The sequence below is a fragment of the Rattus norvegicus genome, chromosome 6 (assembly GCF_021556685.1).
Source record: "Rattus norvegicus strain SHRSP/BbbUtx chromosome 6, alternate assembly SHRSP_T2T, whole genome shotgun sequence".
In the NCBI taxonomy this organism is placed as follows: Eukaryota; Metazoa; Chordata; class Mammalia; order Rodentia; family Muridae; genus Rattus; species Rattus norvegicus.
The window spans coordinates 112,777,501-112,792,022 of NC_141539.1; the positions used below are offsets into that span (position 1 = coordinate 112,777,501).

Genomic DNA, 14,522 nt, shown 5'->3' on the forward strand with positions numbered 1-14,522 from the left:
ATGTTGATAATGTTCTCTAAAAGGTGACCATGTGTCTGGTGGGGTTAGAGCACACCTTTAACCCCAGTGCCTGGGAAGCAGAGGCAGGTGGATCTCTGAGTTCGAGGCCAGCCTGGTCTACGGAGTGGGCTGCTGAAGATACAGAGAAATGCTGCCTGCATTGCTGGAACATGCAAGCTGCTGCTTTATTGCAGGACAGCTTGGCCACATATATTAGTACTTAAGAGCAGCATAACCTTCAACCTGGGGTTTTCTACCGCTAACTCCACAGAGGCTTGATGTAGTTTCCTGCATCAAAAAATAGGAGAACAAACCAGGCATGGATGAATGCAGCACCTATAATCTTAGTGCCAGAGAGGCTGAAATAGGAAGACAGCCAGCTTCAGGACAGCCTGGTCTCCACAGAGAGTTCAGGGCCAGACAGTCACAGACAGGATCCAGCAAAGGTTGGAATCGTGTGAAGGGTAGGACTTGGTTCAGTGGGAGCGCTGTTGAACACTGAAGATGTTGGCTGCAGAGATGGGTGATGTGTACTAATGAACCAAGCCAAGAGACACAGGGTCATGAAGATCACTGGGATGCGCACACATCCAGCCATGTTTGGGGAAACTCACAGAACGCCGCCGCAGGAGCATTAACTATCTTTATGTCCAGAAATGTAACCGAGCTCTGGGAAGGCAAGGGCATCGTGCCCAGCCCCATTTCCATTGTGTAATTACCTTGAGTGGGCCTTTTCCATAGCGCGGTGCCTTCAGAATCTAAGAACAACATTTTAGAAGGAAACCTGCAAAGGGAGAAAACTATTTAAAATGCCCCACCCCAAGCTTCCTCCTTTTCCTTTTTTGCCGTTGCTGGGAACCGAGGACCTTGTGCACGCTGGGCAAGTGCTCTGTCACCAAATGACATCAGCCCTGAATTTCCATTTTAAGTTCCCTTTCTTCGTGGGTTCGTCTCCTCTTTTATTGGCAATGTCAGATCTTGAAGGGTCCATGTGAGATTATCCTTCCTTTCATTTTGTCCGAGAGGAAAATAAAACCTAGAGATGTGTCGCACAAGCTGCCCAGGGTTGCTGCTGGTCTCTGCAGACTTTGGGCTCCCCTCAAGTTGCTTTTAAGAAAGGAAATGAGGATGCTATGTGAGCTACACAAGCCTCATCGGTGGACTTGTCTGGTCTCTCCCAGAGTATGCATTGAGGATTACTTCCCATACCTCTTTTGTAAAGGTGTGGGTGTGGGTATCTTCCTGGACATTTGTTCTTAGTGGGCCAGGCAAGGGAAGGCCCTTCAACAGGTCAACATTTCAGTAAGGTCTCCTCAGGTGCCTTGGGAGGAAGATGACTTTGGTCCTATGTGTCCTCCCTTCTTCTCAGCACTGCTGGCTTTAACTACGTCCAGGCTGAAGTTCCCATCACGATGAGGGAAAGCAAGGCACTTCAGCTCACTAGGGGACAAGTGTCAGAACCAGAATGGTCTGAAACCCCAGTATACTCTCCAATCCCTGTACTCCTCCTCATCCCAGATCTCTGCTCAGCTGAGATCGCTCACTCAGGCCATGCCTTGAGGACTCATTGGCCTCTGAGGTGCCCTTCACCCTCCCAGAGCTCCCCAGGCTGGCCCAGTGGGAAGATGCTGACAAGCACATTGGACCTAGGAGGGGCCTGGTCAGCTTGGGCTTGGGGAGGAGCTGTTTACAGAGGACTGGGATCCCTGCCTGCCTCTTCTGAGAGTGTTCTATTGTCCCTATGCCACAGATCTCTGAAGGAACCACTTTAGTCGTCAAGAATCGGTGAGACGCTGTAGGGTCACTTGGAAGCATTTCTTCCCAGAGACTGGTCGAGAACTGGAAAGCTTGGGGACATAGCCTTTCAGCCTGAGCTCTCACCAACACCTGTGCCCCAGGTAGGTGCCCCTGTCACCATCTCTCAGCCCCAGCACTAGTCCTCCTCCCCACTCCAACCGTATGGTTGTCCCATAGCCTGGGGTGTGCCAGTCAGAAGCTGGGAAAAGGCCCTCCATGAAATTCCTTAACCACAGCCTGACTGGAGGGACCAGCAGGGACCTGAACCCTCTTCACAGGACAGAGGGTAGCAAAGTCTCTGGAGCTTTGAGGGAAACTTGAGAGCTGTGGATAGCTTGTTTTCCATTCACTTGTGGTGCTGCAGGCTGAGCTCCTAGCCGGGCCTCTGCATTGAAGGTCTTGCCCACCTGTTCTGGTGTGGGGAGGAGGCTCAGGATAGCACAAGGCAATGCTCTCAGAACTCACTTTCCCTGGAAAGGATTAAGACAGTATCTTGAGACTTTGGAGACTGGAAGGAATCTTATTCAGCTAAGCTAGTCCAACTCAATCCCCTTTCATTTCTTGAGCATTGGTTAGTATCAAGAGAGGATCCAGGTGTTGGTATTGAGCACCTCAGAGAAATCAGATATAATCTCAACACTGCACAGGAAGCTTTCTGTTTCAGCTGCCTCCTCCCTGCTGGCCTTAGCCCAGCCTCTTCCCTGGGTACCCTTCCTCTCCTCTACTGGACTTGACCACCCCAGCCAACTCACACTCCTTTGTCCAACATCTGAAGGTAGACTGTTACAAGAGTCAGGTGAACGTCTAGAAGAGTCTTTCTTCCTCATTTCAGAAGCGATTCAACTACTCGTTGAATCTTGAGAAGGAGTGAGGCAGCCCTGGAGGCTGAGCTGGGAAGGTGTAATTTAGTAAGAGCTCTCCCTCTCTTTCATGGAGAAAACGCTATCCTGTGTGTTCTTGTTGGCCAAGAGGGCTGCGATTGTTGTTATCCATTTAGGTCGTCTTAGATCTAGTTCTTTCTTTGTGCATAGTGCTCAGGGTTTTTTAGTTTTTTTGTTTTGTTTTGTAGCCCTTACGACTTCCTAGTCTTTTCCCAGGAGAGCTCTCCAGGGCAGGTGGCCTTGGCTGCAGGCAGCTCTTACTTCTGTCCCCTTCAGGTCTCACTGCCCAACCCTGCTTCCTCCCATCTAGGTGTTTGTGGAGAGCAGCTGTGGACATTGTAGAAAGCTGTGGCCACCTTCCAACCTCACCATCTCTGTGTACTTCAATTATTAGCCATAAAATGGGGGAAAGAGTAGAATCCTAGGGTTGCTTAGGATTAAATAGACTAACATCTGCAAAGTGCTTGAAACAGCATCTAGCATTCAGTGAGTGGGTATCGAATTAGCTCTGCTCATCACAAAAGCCAGTTTTCTCCCAGCCACACTTGTCTGGTTGATTAACTTCCCCAAAGCACTGTGTAGCCATCTTAACCCATCATGGCTCCCTGTAGCCTTCTTAATAATGATACTCTAACCTGACCTTTAAGAGTCTTGAAAAATAGAAACTGGATATTATCTTATTTATGTTATGCACTTGTAAGGGAACGATATCTATTGAGACAGAAGATTTTCACCCTCAAGGCGGTATACTGAATCCTCAAGGAGTGGGGGTGTAGCCACCTGAAGCTCCCCACCCCAGCTTGAAGGTTTAATTCAAGTTCTGCCTCTTAACCATAGACCTGATATGAGCAAGGCTGGATATGGACTGCAGTGTCCCCTGGGTCCATGAGACTGCGAGTGCAGTAGTCCTTTCTGGACTCCAGCTTTGTCCACATCAGAGTAAGGAGAGGTCAGATGGCCACTGTCCAAAGCAGTGCAGCACTCTTTCAAGTTCAGGCCAGGCAGCAGACATGAAGTCATTGTCCTTGGCTCCCTTAGCTCTGGGCTGCTGGTGGTTGCCAAAAAGTACCTAGGATCAGCACCTTGGACAGAGGATGCGACTCCTTTTTAACCCTGTCCCCATGAAGAGAGGCTGCACCCCAGGAAGGTACTTGTGCTTGATGGAGTCGGGAAGGCCTGCATTTAAAACCAAGTTCTTTTTTTGTAGTGCAGAGGTGTTGGTTGGCCATGACCATGGACTTCTCTAAGCCTCTTTGTCCATCAGTAAAATGGGGAGAGTGTTTCCCCCTACAGAGGGTAGAGGCCCCTGCAGTGGGGCAGCCAGCCAGCACCTTTGCATGGTGGAGGGTGGGAGGGCGGGGCTTCATTTCAAAGCTGTTCTTCTCAGCCCCGTGTCCTGCAGCCTGCTCACTTTCCCTAGGTGCAATGTGCCTTGCAGGCTATGGGCTCCACTCCAAGTTGACAGACGATGGTGGCGATTAGACGGGGGCGAAGGAGGATCAGTCCAAAGCTTCCAAGATTCCTGGCAGGGTGAGCAGCAAGGAGGGAAATGACACAGTTCTGTCTGATTTTTCTCTGAGATTTTTTTCCACCAGGAGTCTCAGGCACTGCCAAGCCCCAGGAAGCGAGGGTGTGGTGCCAGAAAAGGAGCAGGCCATGCTGTGCTGGTTCCCCTAGGGCAGGCTTTCCTCTAACCAGCTCAACAACAAGGTGCTTGTGCCTGGGTTATGCTTGTACTCTAAGCATGGAAACTAGACACAGTCCTGTCCTCCTAGGTCTCAGTTCTACTGCGGAGAAGGACAGGGCGTTCACAAGCAGCTTAAATTCTTGATTCTTCTGTCATTTAGTCTTACTTTTTGAGAGAAAGAGTCTCACTTAATAGCCCAGGCTAGCCTTATTGTGTCAGTGCCTTGGCTTCTCAAGGGCTGGGATTATGGGAGTATACCATGAGGCCTGGTAAAGCAATATAAATTCTGGATTTGAAGTATGTTAGGAAGAGAGAAATGTAATATGAAAACAAACAAAAGCCCAGAGAAAGAAAGGGGGCTTAGGAATGCTTCAGAGCTGTGTTATTAAATAGGGCCTCCAGAGCACTGGAGAGATGCTTAGCCGTCAGGAGTGCTGGCCGCTCCTCCAGAGGACCTGAGTTTGGTTCCCAGGATTCATGTGAGGCACTTACGAACCATATGTAACCCCAGCTCCAGGGGATCTGATGCCTCTGGCATCCACAGACACCTGTACACATATGCACACACTCTCATGTGGACAGACACACCTATATGTAATTAAAAATTATCCAAATTAAAAAATTTAAATATAATAAATAATTTTAAAAAATAGGGTCGCCAGGGCAAATCTTACCAAAAAAATGTGATCCCTGAGACCCAGACTGCTTCCCTTGAGCGTCTCCGGTGGGTCTCAGGAATCAAAATCAAGGCCTTAGGACAGGAGCAAGATCTAGAAACCCTACTATTCCCAGCCCAGGCAACATCACACCTTTTCTCCGCTATTTTTGTGACTCTCCACTACCTAACCCATAAAGCACAGGTCAACCAGGGTCTTAGGACCCTGCGATCCCAAGCCTTTAGCTTAGCAGACCCTTTTCTCTGGGCCTCTTCCTCTCCACTTCCCTCCTATCCCCTCCCCCCTTTACTGATTTCTATCACTGTAGACTCTCTCCTTACAAACAACACCTCCAGAAGTCCTCCCCGCCTGTCCCTATGGTCCCCAAGGCCATAGCTTCAGCACATACCTTGCTTTGTTCTGCCTTTGGCCTGGAATTCCCGTCTGATCTGCCATCTGGGTACATGCTGGGACCTTGGCCTGGGCTCTTCCACCTCCAGCAGGTGTTGGCTCAGTAAACACTGGGCTGAACTGTGTCCATGCCTACAAGCCCCCTTAACAGTAGGACGAACAGGGTGAGCCTTTGATCCACTTGGACACCAAAGGCAGAAGAGAAATGTGAAGAGAGAGAGAGAGAGAGAGAAAGGGGAGGGATCATGGAGGAGAGGAGGAAATCACTCTCTTCTACTCAGATCGGCACAGGCAGAAGGATGGGTCTCTCTTCTCCAGAAATAGCTACTATCCTTCAGTAGCCCAGGCTAGTATATCTTTGAGTCTAATTAGAGTGCCTCTAGCTTTAGGCAGTGTATTTTCTCTAGTATTTTCTCTAGTCTTTGGGTCTGAGTGGTTTTTCTGAACCTCAGGCTGAGGAGGAGCAAGGTAGGTGGCAGGGAAGGCATCTAGCTCTGGCTGATGTCAGTGACCCCTCCCCCCTCTAAAGAGTCATCCAGGAACAGGAGGACGAGGTGTGACCACAGTTCCTGCAGCCCCTCCACCACTTGGCTCTGCTTCCCTCCTGGGCTGAGCTTTGTCCCTAGGTCTGTAGCTAGAGAGTCCTCGGTACTTCCTCACATGCGAGCCTCAGGACTCTCATGAGTTCCTGACTCTGATGCTCCATGGGCCCTCTGAGGCGGTGTAAACTAGACGGGCATCGTCAACCATCTGGCTTCCACCACCCATCACCAAAGCAGCTTGCTTTGAGCAGGCAGCTGCTCTCAGAGCACCCCCGAGGCAGTCAGCATGGCTTCCGGCCTATTTAGACAGATGGAGACCCAGCCCAGGGATGGGCTTCACCCTGGCCTTCCTCTCATCTGAGGGTGGCATATTTCCATCTAGGGACCTGAGCTCCCCCAGGGAGCCTGAACACAATCTGGACCGACAAATGCCTTCCTCCCCTGCGTCCCTCTTGGCTTTTGTGCATTCAGTGGTCTGCTCTTGGAATATCATGCTGTGGTCGGAGGCCTTTGCGCCCTTGAGGATGTGTGGCTGTCCTATCGACTCAGAGCTCACATGGTGGTGGGGATCCTTTCTTGAATTGTTGGGGTTGGTTTACAATGCCCGTGCTTGTAGAGTCTGAGCAGAGTGCCTTGCAGCTAGCAAGCTGTCAGCTCTAGGAGGTAGACTGTCTATATTTAAGGGGCCACCTTTGGCCGGCCTAGCCTTTGAGTATCCTTTCTGGATTCTAGGGAGAATCAGATGTTACCTTCTGTGATCCCCACACTTTGCAGCTCCTTTATTCCATACCCTTCATAGGGAACTTCGAGCCTGAACTATAGGCTCCTTAAGTTCAGGAGCCAAGTCCAGGCTGACTAGGCGATTCTGTGATTGGAAACCGCAGTTGACAGATACGCCATGGCTTTGAGAACCAGACCAACTCTGCCAGTTTATCTCCAGTGTCTAGGCTCAGCTTTAGGGCTGCAGGGGGACCTTCCACCTCTTTCTATGAACTTTGCCTCCACAGGGCAAATTTTAAAGCATGATCCAGTGGTATTGTCACCATTCAGGGACTTGTTGGAGACACTGACTCCAAACCTGCCATTGACTGCCATTCACTGACCACTGAACCTGTAGTGAGTCAGTGATAATTGAATCATGATTCATGAATACCTCATTCAAACAGTGACAAGGACAAAACTGACCAGGAAGACCCTTGTGCTGCATCTGTGACCACCCACTTCTCCTCCCTGAAGGTAAATTCTGCCAGCAGTCTCTTACGCATGCTCTAAGAGAAAACTGGGCCCTAACCAGGCAGGCACTTACAAGGCATAGCATTCTCTGTGCCTGTCTGTACTTCAGTACTGTGCTTTGCCCTCTAGACTGAAGTGCTGCTGCTCGCAAACCTGAAAGCTTGGCTCCCTTCCCCCGATTTGTACGCTTACTAATGGTCCAGCCACATGCGGCTAGTCTTTGCACCTCAATTCCTAGTGTGGCACAGATCAGATGTTTGATAAGGCGAGATCTATATGGATATGAGTGAGTTGTAAACAGCGGGTGGAGTCTGAGTGAGACTAGGGTTCAGCCTTTGTCTGTACAGCCTTGATAGATCAGAGCTCGTCTTGGCTGCAGAAGGAGGCGGAGTGGGGGTGTCACCAACAGCATCTACCTGATTGCTTACCTGGTTGCTGTGGGTACCTCCGGGCTGGCGGCCTTTATCCTTGTGCAGCAAGAGCTGAGTCTAGGATGGGGCCTTATCTCACTGCATGTTTGCAATTCCCTCCCATCCCCATTCTCCCTCCCCACTGCTCCCCTCTGGACTCATGCTGGAGATTTAATGAGATAGAAGCTGAGGAGAGAACCACACCCTGGAGCCTCTACCCTGCCGTTGATGAGGAATTGAGTGGCTGCCCAGTCTTGCTGGCTGAGAGTGTAGTCCAGACCTGTTGCCATGGAGATGAGAATTACTGGGATAACTCAGGGTCCCTGAGGCTCAGCTTTGCCCAGTTGTGACTGCATTTGCTCTACCGCCCTCAGACGGGAGGTGTGCTGAATATCTCTTTTTCTAAACCAAGACAGAAACCTCCAAGAACAGGTTCCAGCCAACTCCGCCGTGGATAGAGATAGGCAGGAGCTACCTAGCCTGAGGTGAGAAGCTTATGACAACACTGGCCAGCAGATGTGACAGTGGGTGACAGTGTTTCTTTACGGTCCCCTCTAGGCCATATGTTCTGGGTCTGACATCACAAGGCCAAATAAGTCCCTCTGCCCAGCTTCCTGACTATCTCATCTCCAACAAATATTTGCAAAGCATCCAGCCTTACCAGGCAGCAGAGGAGTTGATGATGAACAAGGGCTCAGGCTGTGTTAGGGATTGGCTAGTCTCTGGAGCAGCCAGTCATGTGCAAGGTCAGCTTGTAAGTGACCACGCGGTATACTAGCTCCCCACAAGGTAAATAACGCATCACTGAATGTGCTGGACAGTGTGTGAGCCATTCGCTTGGCTCCCTTAGTCCTCACAGGTACTCAGCGGGGGAGGAGAACATTAGTATATCCATTTTATAAGTAAGGGAACTGAGGTGCATTAAGACACCTACTGAAAGTCATGGGGCTGATACGTAGCAGAAGTTAGGGTCAGACTCAAGGAAGCCAGCTCTAGGGACCTACAATTACATGCTGCACTGTGTCTGCCTCCCAAGAAGCTGTGAAGTAGAGGTCATGAGGTGTCAACTGACCCCCCCCCAAAAAAAAAGTAAACATTGAACTAGATTAGTGGCAAAATGAGTTAGTGTTGGTGGCAGGGAACATCTGGGCAGGGACTAGAATACGCCAAGGCCCTGGGGCTGGAAGAGAGGAGGTGAGAGAGAATGGATGAAAATGGGGTGGGGGATTCAGCTAAGTGAAGCCAGTGAGTCAGGCAGAACCATCTATAGCAGGAAGAGTAAGGAAAGCAACCGAATTCCTTCTACAGGATTCCCTCACTGCCTTATTCAGGAAAACCTCCGAAACACTCCAGATTGGGCTCAGTGGCCCTTGTCTATGAGCTACACGCACACGGCAGACAGCTCCTTTTAGCAAGATCTGTCCTAGCCTCTCCTGGAATGAGCTTGGTGAGAGAAAGAACGTGCCTGCCGCATTCTTCTTAGCACTGGGTGGGGGAGAACTCTGGGTGGAGTGCTGCTGTAGGAATGGAGGAGACACGGGAACTTCCAGGAGGGCAGCCTGGGAATGCAGAGTTGATCTGACTCCTAACAGGGCATTCTTAATGGGGATGGAGAGCCCGTGGGCCAGAGAATGCTCAGGTCTTCGAGAGCAAAGGCCATCCGGTTATGAGGGGGTCGGGTGGAAAGAAGAGATGGTGGCTTGACCATCTTCCTGAGTGGGCAGCTTCCTAAAGCCACCAGGGGCCTGCACAAAGACCCCTTCCCACTTGACAAGCAGTTAGATCTGGCAGCGTTAGAGGACCTGAGAGGCAGCAAGGGGTTTGATGAAGGGAAGCCAACGATGTTTGTGCCTAGAAAATCCAAGGCTTCCCTTTAAACTACTGTGTACAACAGAGCATGCTCACTTAGCTTCGGGTTTATTTTAAACCAGAAAAGATTTAGAGACCTCGGAAAGAGCTGTAATGTTAAGGGTTTCCTGCTGTTGCTCTTTATTCCTTAAATTTTTAAAAAAAAAGACAAAAACAAAAATCAGGACACTTGTTTTAGAACATCAGTCCATCCGGCCGTTCTTTTGGTTTAGTTTGGTTTGGTTTTGGTTTTTGATTTGGTTTTGGTTTGATTTGGTTATTTTATTATTTTATTTTTGTTTTTTTGAGACAGAGTTTCTTTGTGTAGTTCTGCCTGCCCTGGAACATGCTCTGTGGACCAGGCTGGCCTTGAACTCAAAGATCCACCTGCATCTGTCTTCTGAGTGCAGGGATTTAAAGGCATGTACCACCATGACCAGCATCCTGCTCTCGCTCTCTCTCTCTCTCTCTCTCTCTCTCTCTCTCTCTCTCTCTCTCCTCCTCCTCCTCTTCCTCCTCTTCCTCTTCCTCCTCTTCCTCTTCCTCCTCCTCCTCTTCCTCTTCCTCCTCCTCTTTCTCCCCCCCCCCCACAAGCAGACATTATATGAACACAAACAGGTTGTCACCCAAGCCGCTGCCCAGCCTCTAGAGGTCTGATGTCTGTGATATCCCCATTGCTTCACCTCTTGCCCTGTCTAACTTGGACATGGCCATGATGGCTCACTTGGGTTGAACTGACAAGAGTCTGAGGACAAGAGAGGGAACCTTTCCATCAAGGAGAGGCACCCCTGTAAGGTCTGAGTGAGGTAGGTGGAAAGTCAGTTTATATAACTTCCAGCCTTGACTAGAGTGGCCACTTCATCCCTCTTTCTGCCTTGTTTTCCCTCCGGCTTTGTAACTCTGGGCTAGTACTTGGCCTCAGTTTATCTACCTGTAGAATGGAGCACTGACTCTTGCTGCTTAGGCCGTGGCTCTTAGGCTGCTTCTGAGGCATGAATGGTGGTTAGAGATCACTCCTTTCCTGTCACTCAAATCTGCCCCCTCTCCTCCCCTCTCTCCATCTGAAGCCACGCCCACTCAAGCCTGGAGTTGGATTCCAGCATAGTTTTCCCTCTCCCCCACTAACTTCTGTCTTGAGCCTGGGGTTTTTCAATGCTGTTTTGTCTTGAGTGTGGTTCAGAGCAGCGTGATTCAGAGGGGCTGACGTATCTTTCTCGTGGGACTCATTTCCCCTTCCGTGCCATTAGCTCCCTGACCTAGCCAGTCTCTTGGGCTCTTCAGGCTCAAGATTCCTCTTTTCAAGATGACAGAACAGAATCTAGCTGGCCTTCGTGCAGGACATAAAAACACCCTTAAGAATTTTCATGATTTTTTAAAAGCTGTATATGCATATTAAATCCAAACCAGGATTTATGATGCTTCCCAAATGACTGGGTTGGAAGACTGGATGCTCAGAAGAGCGGAGCTGATCCAATAGACAAAGCACGTCTGTCAGGAGGGCTGTTCCTGGAGGCCCGGGGCTCCCCATCTGCTCTCTGCAACCTCAGATCAGGAAGCTTCTTTGATGCTTGCCTTTCTGTGCACCAGCTCTCCCCAGGAGGCATGAATCTGTGGCAAAGTGTCCCTTCCTCTTCACCAAAGAAGAGGGAACACAGCCCAGCCCAAGGGAATCTTTGAGGGTGTCCCTCCATCTGTCCTTAACTGGCTTACTGGTAAGGACAGGGGTCTCTGTGCTCCCCATACACCTCCAGCTGATTCAAAGCCCCTACCTTGCTCCACAAGACTGAGAGGCCACTGAGGATCCTGAATGGGGTCCAGAAGGTCCAGGTTCTCACCTCAAATCTGCCCGCTCGCAGGCTTAGGTCAGTGTCTGAGCCTTCAGGAGATTCAGCTCCATCACATTGTACATTGAACACAATGTCCTTGGTCATGAAGTCTTGGGAGATGAAGGACACTTTGGAGCAAGGATAGGCTCAACTCAGGGCGAGATTGACGGCCAGCTGGCAAGTCATGTGTGCAGGGCTGTGAAGCAGAACCCCTAGTTCCTGCAACTCTCCTACAACTCTGCTCCTACTAGCAACACGAGCAAGCCTCATGCACCAAGCTGCCCTCCCAGAAAAGGGTGATGGCAGGGAGAGGAGGAGATCCAAAGGCAAGTGGAGCTAGGAGGGGTTTACACGACACAAAACTCATTTGTTTCGAACCAGGGGGGATAATCTTTCCTCTTGTTAACTAAAGGTAACAGTTATTGAAAAGACCCAGAGGGCCAGGTGGTGGGTGGGGACAGGCAGGAGGTACAAATTTGTGCACCGGGTGGTGGTGGTGCTGGTGTGTGTGTGTGTGTGTGTGTGTGTGTGTGTGTGTGTGTGTGTGTGTGTGTGTGCTGGTTCCTGCTGATTGATTGGGTGTGGGAAGGTTGATAGTGACTGAGCCTTGGGCAGCACTGAGAGACTCAGCTGGATAGCTGCAGGGTCCAGCTTAGAGCTCTGATTATGTCCACCATGTTTACCTGAGAGTCTAGGAAAGCTTTATACCTGTAGACTGGGTCTCGGGCAAGGTCCCCTTTCTGCCATCTTTGTCAATACTGTCACCCCAGCGGATGGCAGTGAAACACTCAGGCTTGAGGGCCAGCTCTGCCTCTTGATAGGCCCATGACTTGTTTAAGCTCACTGGGCTTTGCTGTTTCTGTTCTGGGGCCCTGGGGTCCTGATGAGGGTTAAATGAAGTAACCTTAAATGGAATAGATTGGCCCAGAGCTAATGCTCGACAAATGTTAGCGATCAATAAGTTGGCACCTCCCCAGAACTCCTTAGACCACCTTTAAAAATTTTTTGACTTTATTTCTAATTATATGTCCTTGTGTGTACCTGTGCAGGCATATGTGAACATGAGTTTGAGGTCCCGTGGAGGCCAGAAGAGGGAGATAGATCAGATCTAGAGTTACAGTTGTGAGATGTCCAACATGGGTACTTGGATCTCTGGAAGGGCAGCAAGTGCTCTTAATCCCTGAGCCATTCCCATGGCCTTCCCTTCTCCCTACAGACCACTTTAATTCTGAAATCACTCCTGAGATTTGCTCTTGCAATGTCTGGATCATCGGGAAGTGGAGAGCAGAGAGCCGGCTTGGCTCGTTAGACAGCAGTGGGCCTGGATGCCTGGAGGGAGACAGGGAGGGAAGATGGAGTTGAAGGCAAAGCCAGCTCTTTTTGATACCGTTCCTGAGTTGCTGAGGATGGCTCAGAATTAGAAGACCCAGAAAAGCAGCACATCCTGCTTTTGACAGTGGAAGGCAAGATAGGAGAGTGTGGGCAGGAGAGAGCTATTCCCTCTCCCACCAGACAAGGTGTGCACCCACAGAGGGCACCTGCCTCACAGACCAGCATTCTCACCACCCCTCCTGTCTCTCCTTGGCCCAAATGGAGGGTGTAATTTGGTTTTTGTTCATGGAAAGCATAAAGACAATGGCTGCCAATGACTGCAGTTTAAGGAATAGTAGACCCTCTCTTCTCTGTGTCTCTCCTCATTCCTGTCCCCAAGTCGAATGGGTGGCAAGGAGGAGTAGAGATTCCTCAGCACCATCTCAGAGGAGCCAATAGCTTGACGATGGCACTGGTAATCCTGAGGGCTGATGTGGTTCTCATCCCCGCACAAGGGATTGTACGAACCACATGTGTGCATTGTCACAGTAACCTGTGGAGCTGTGCAGCCATCATGACCACCTTCCAGGTGCTGAACCTGAGGCTCGGAGAGGTGAGGGTGCCGCTGAGGGTCGCTATGACAGACCCAGCCAAAATGAGATGTTCTGGCTTCAGGGAGCCAGACTCTCCCCCATTATCTTGAACAGTTCTTTGTCCCGTGTTGTGAGATGTGTGTCCTAAGAGTCCTGTTCCTCAGTACCTGTACCTCAGACCAGCCGTATGTATCTCTAGTGTCCTCAGGGGTTTCTTCAAGTACCACCTCCTCTTCCTCTTCCTCTTCCTCTTCCTCTTCCTCCCACCCCCGCCTTTTAAGACAGGGTTTCTTGGCTGCACTGGAACTCACTCTGTAGACCAAGCAGGCCTTAAACTCAAAGAGATCCACCTGCCTCTGCCTCCCAAGTACTGGGATTAAAGGTGCACGTCACCATTGCCCGATCCAAGTTTCATTTTGTTTTTAAGTCTTGGCTATATACAGAGTACAGTCTTTAAAACTCTTTTAAAGATTTATTCATGTATCTGTATCTTTCTTATGTATACGACTGTACACACACACACACACACACACACACACACACACACACACACACACGACTATGCTGTCTTCATGCACCCCAGAAGAGGGTACTCAATCCTATTACAGATGGTTGTGAGCCACCATGTGCTTACTGGGAATTGAACTCAGGACCTCTGGAAGAGCAGTCAGTGCTCTTAACCACTGGGCCATCCCTCCAGCACCTCAAGCTTCATTCTTAACAGGGCTCATGCTTGGATATCCAAAAAAGCCAACCCTTCAGTTTTCTGATCTTCCCCCATACACACCAGAGCTAGCTTAGAGCCACATCTGGGCGGGGTTTTGCCTTTTGGGTTATGGATGAAATGAAGAATGCAGGCCTAGGATGGAAGCGATATATGGAAAAAGGCTGGGTGCTACTTTAGGTTTCCTTGGCAACAGCCTTCTCGCTGCCTCTGCCTGCTGCTAGAGAGCTGGGGTGGCAAGGTGGGAGAGGTAAACTTCTCTCCCCTCCCCTCCCACACCTGCCCTGCAGGCCAGAGCCGGAGCTGAAACCCTGAACTGACCCGATGGCTGGGTGGAACCCCACCACAGTCCAAGCTTATGTTGGGACCTCATAGCTGAGGGTCTTCCCACCACTAGGCCAACAACAATCCTCTCTCCAAATCCTAAAAGCTATAAATTCCCCGAGGAGGATGCCATGTTTGAACCTCAGGGTCTGCATGGGGCTTGGCAAGAGAAGATGTCTGATGAAGTAGATTTCTCTTGTATCAGTGTTTCTAATTTTCTGTGCATGAGTGTGCCTGGTGGAAACCCCGGAAACTGGGATTACAGATGTTTGTGGACCT

General features: G+C 50.1%; 1 protein-coding gene across 30 annotated transcripts in view; it reads left to right on the forward strand.

Annotated features, from left to right (window-relative positions):
* Positions 1-14,522, forward strand: part of Tmem63c (transmembrane protein 63c) — a 71,993-nt gene that overhangs the window by 13,101 nt on the left and 44,370 nt on the right. For 20 of the 30 annotated variants that reach the window (XR_015621938.1, XR_015621937.1, XR_015621936.1 and 17 more), the window contains 1 exon segment: positions 1,751-1,898. The exons of 5 other annotated variants lie outside the window; for them this stretch is intronic. The gene's annotated coding sequence lies outside the window, so the exon portion shown is untranslated. 30 annotated transcript variants of the gene reach the window in all.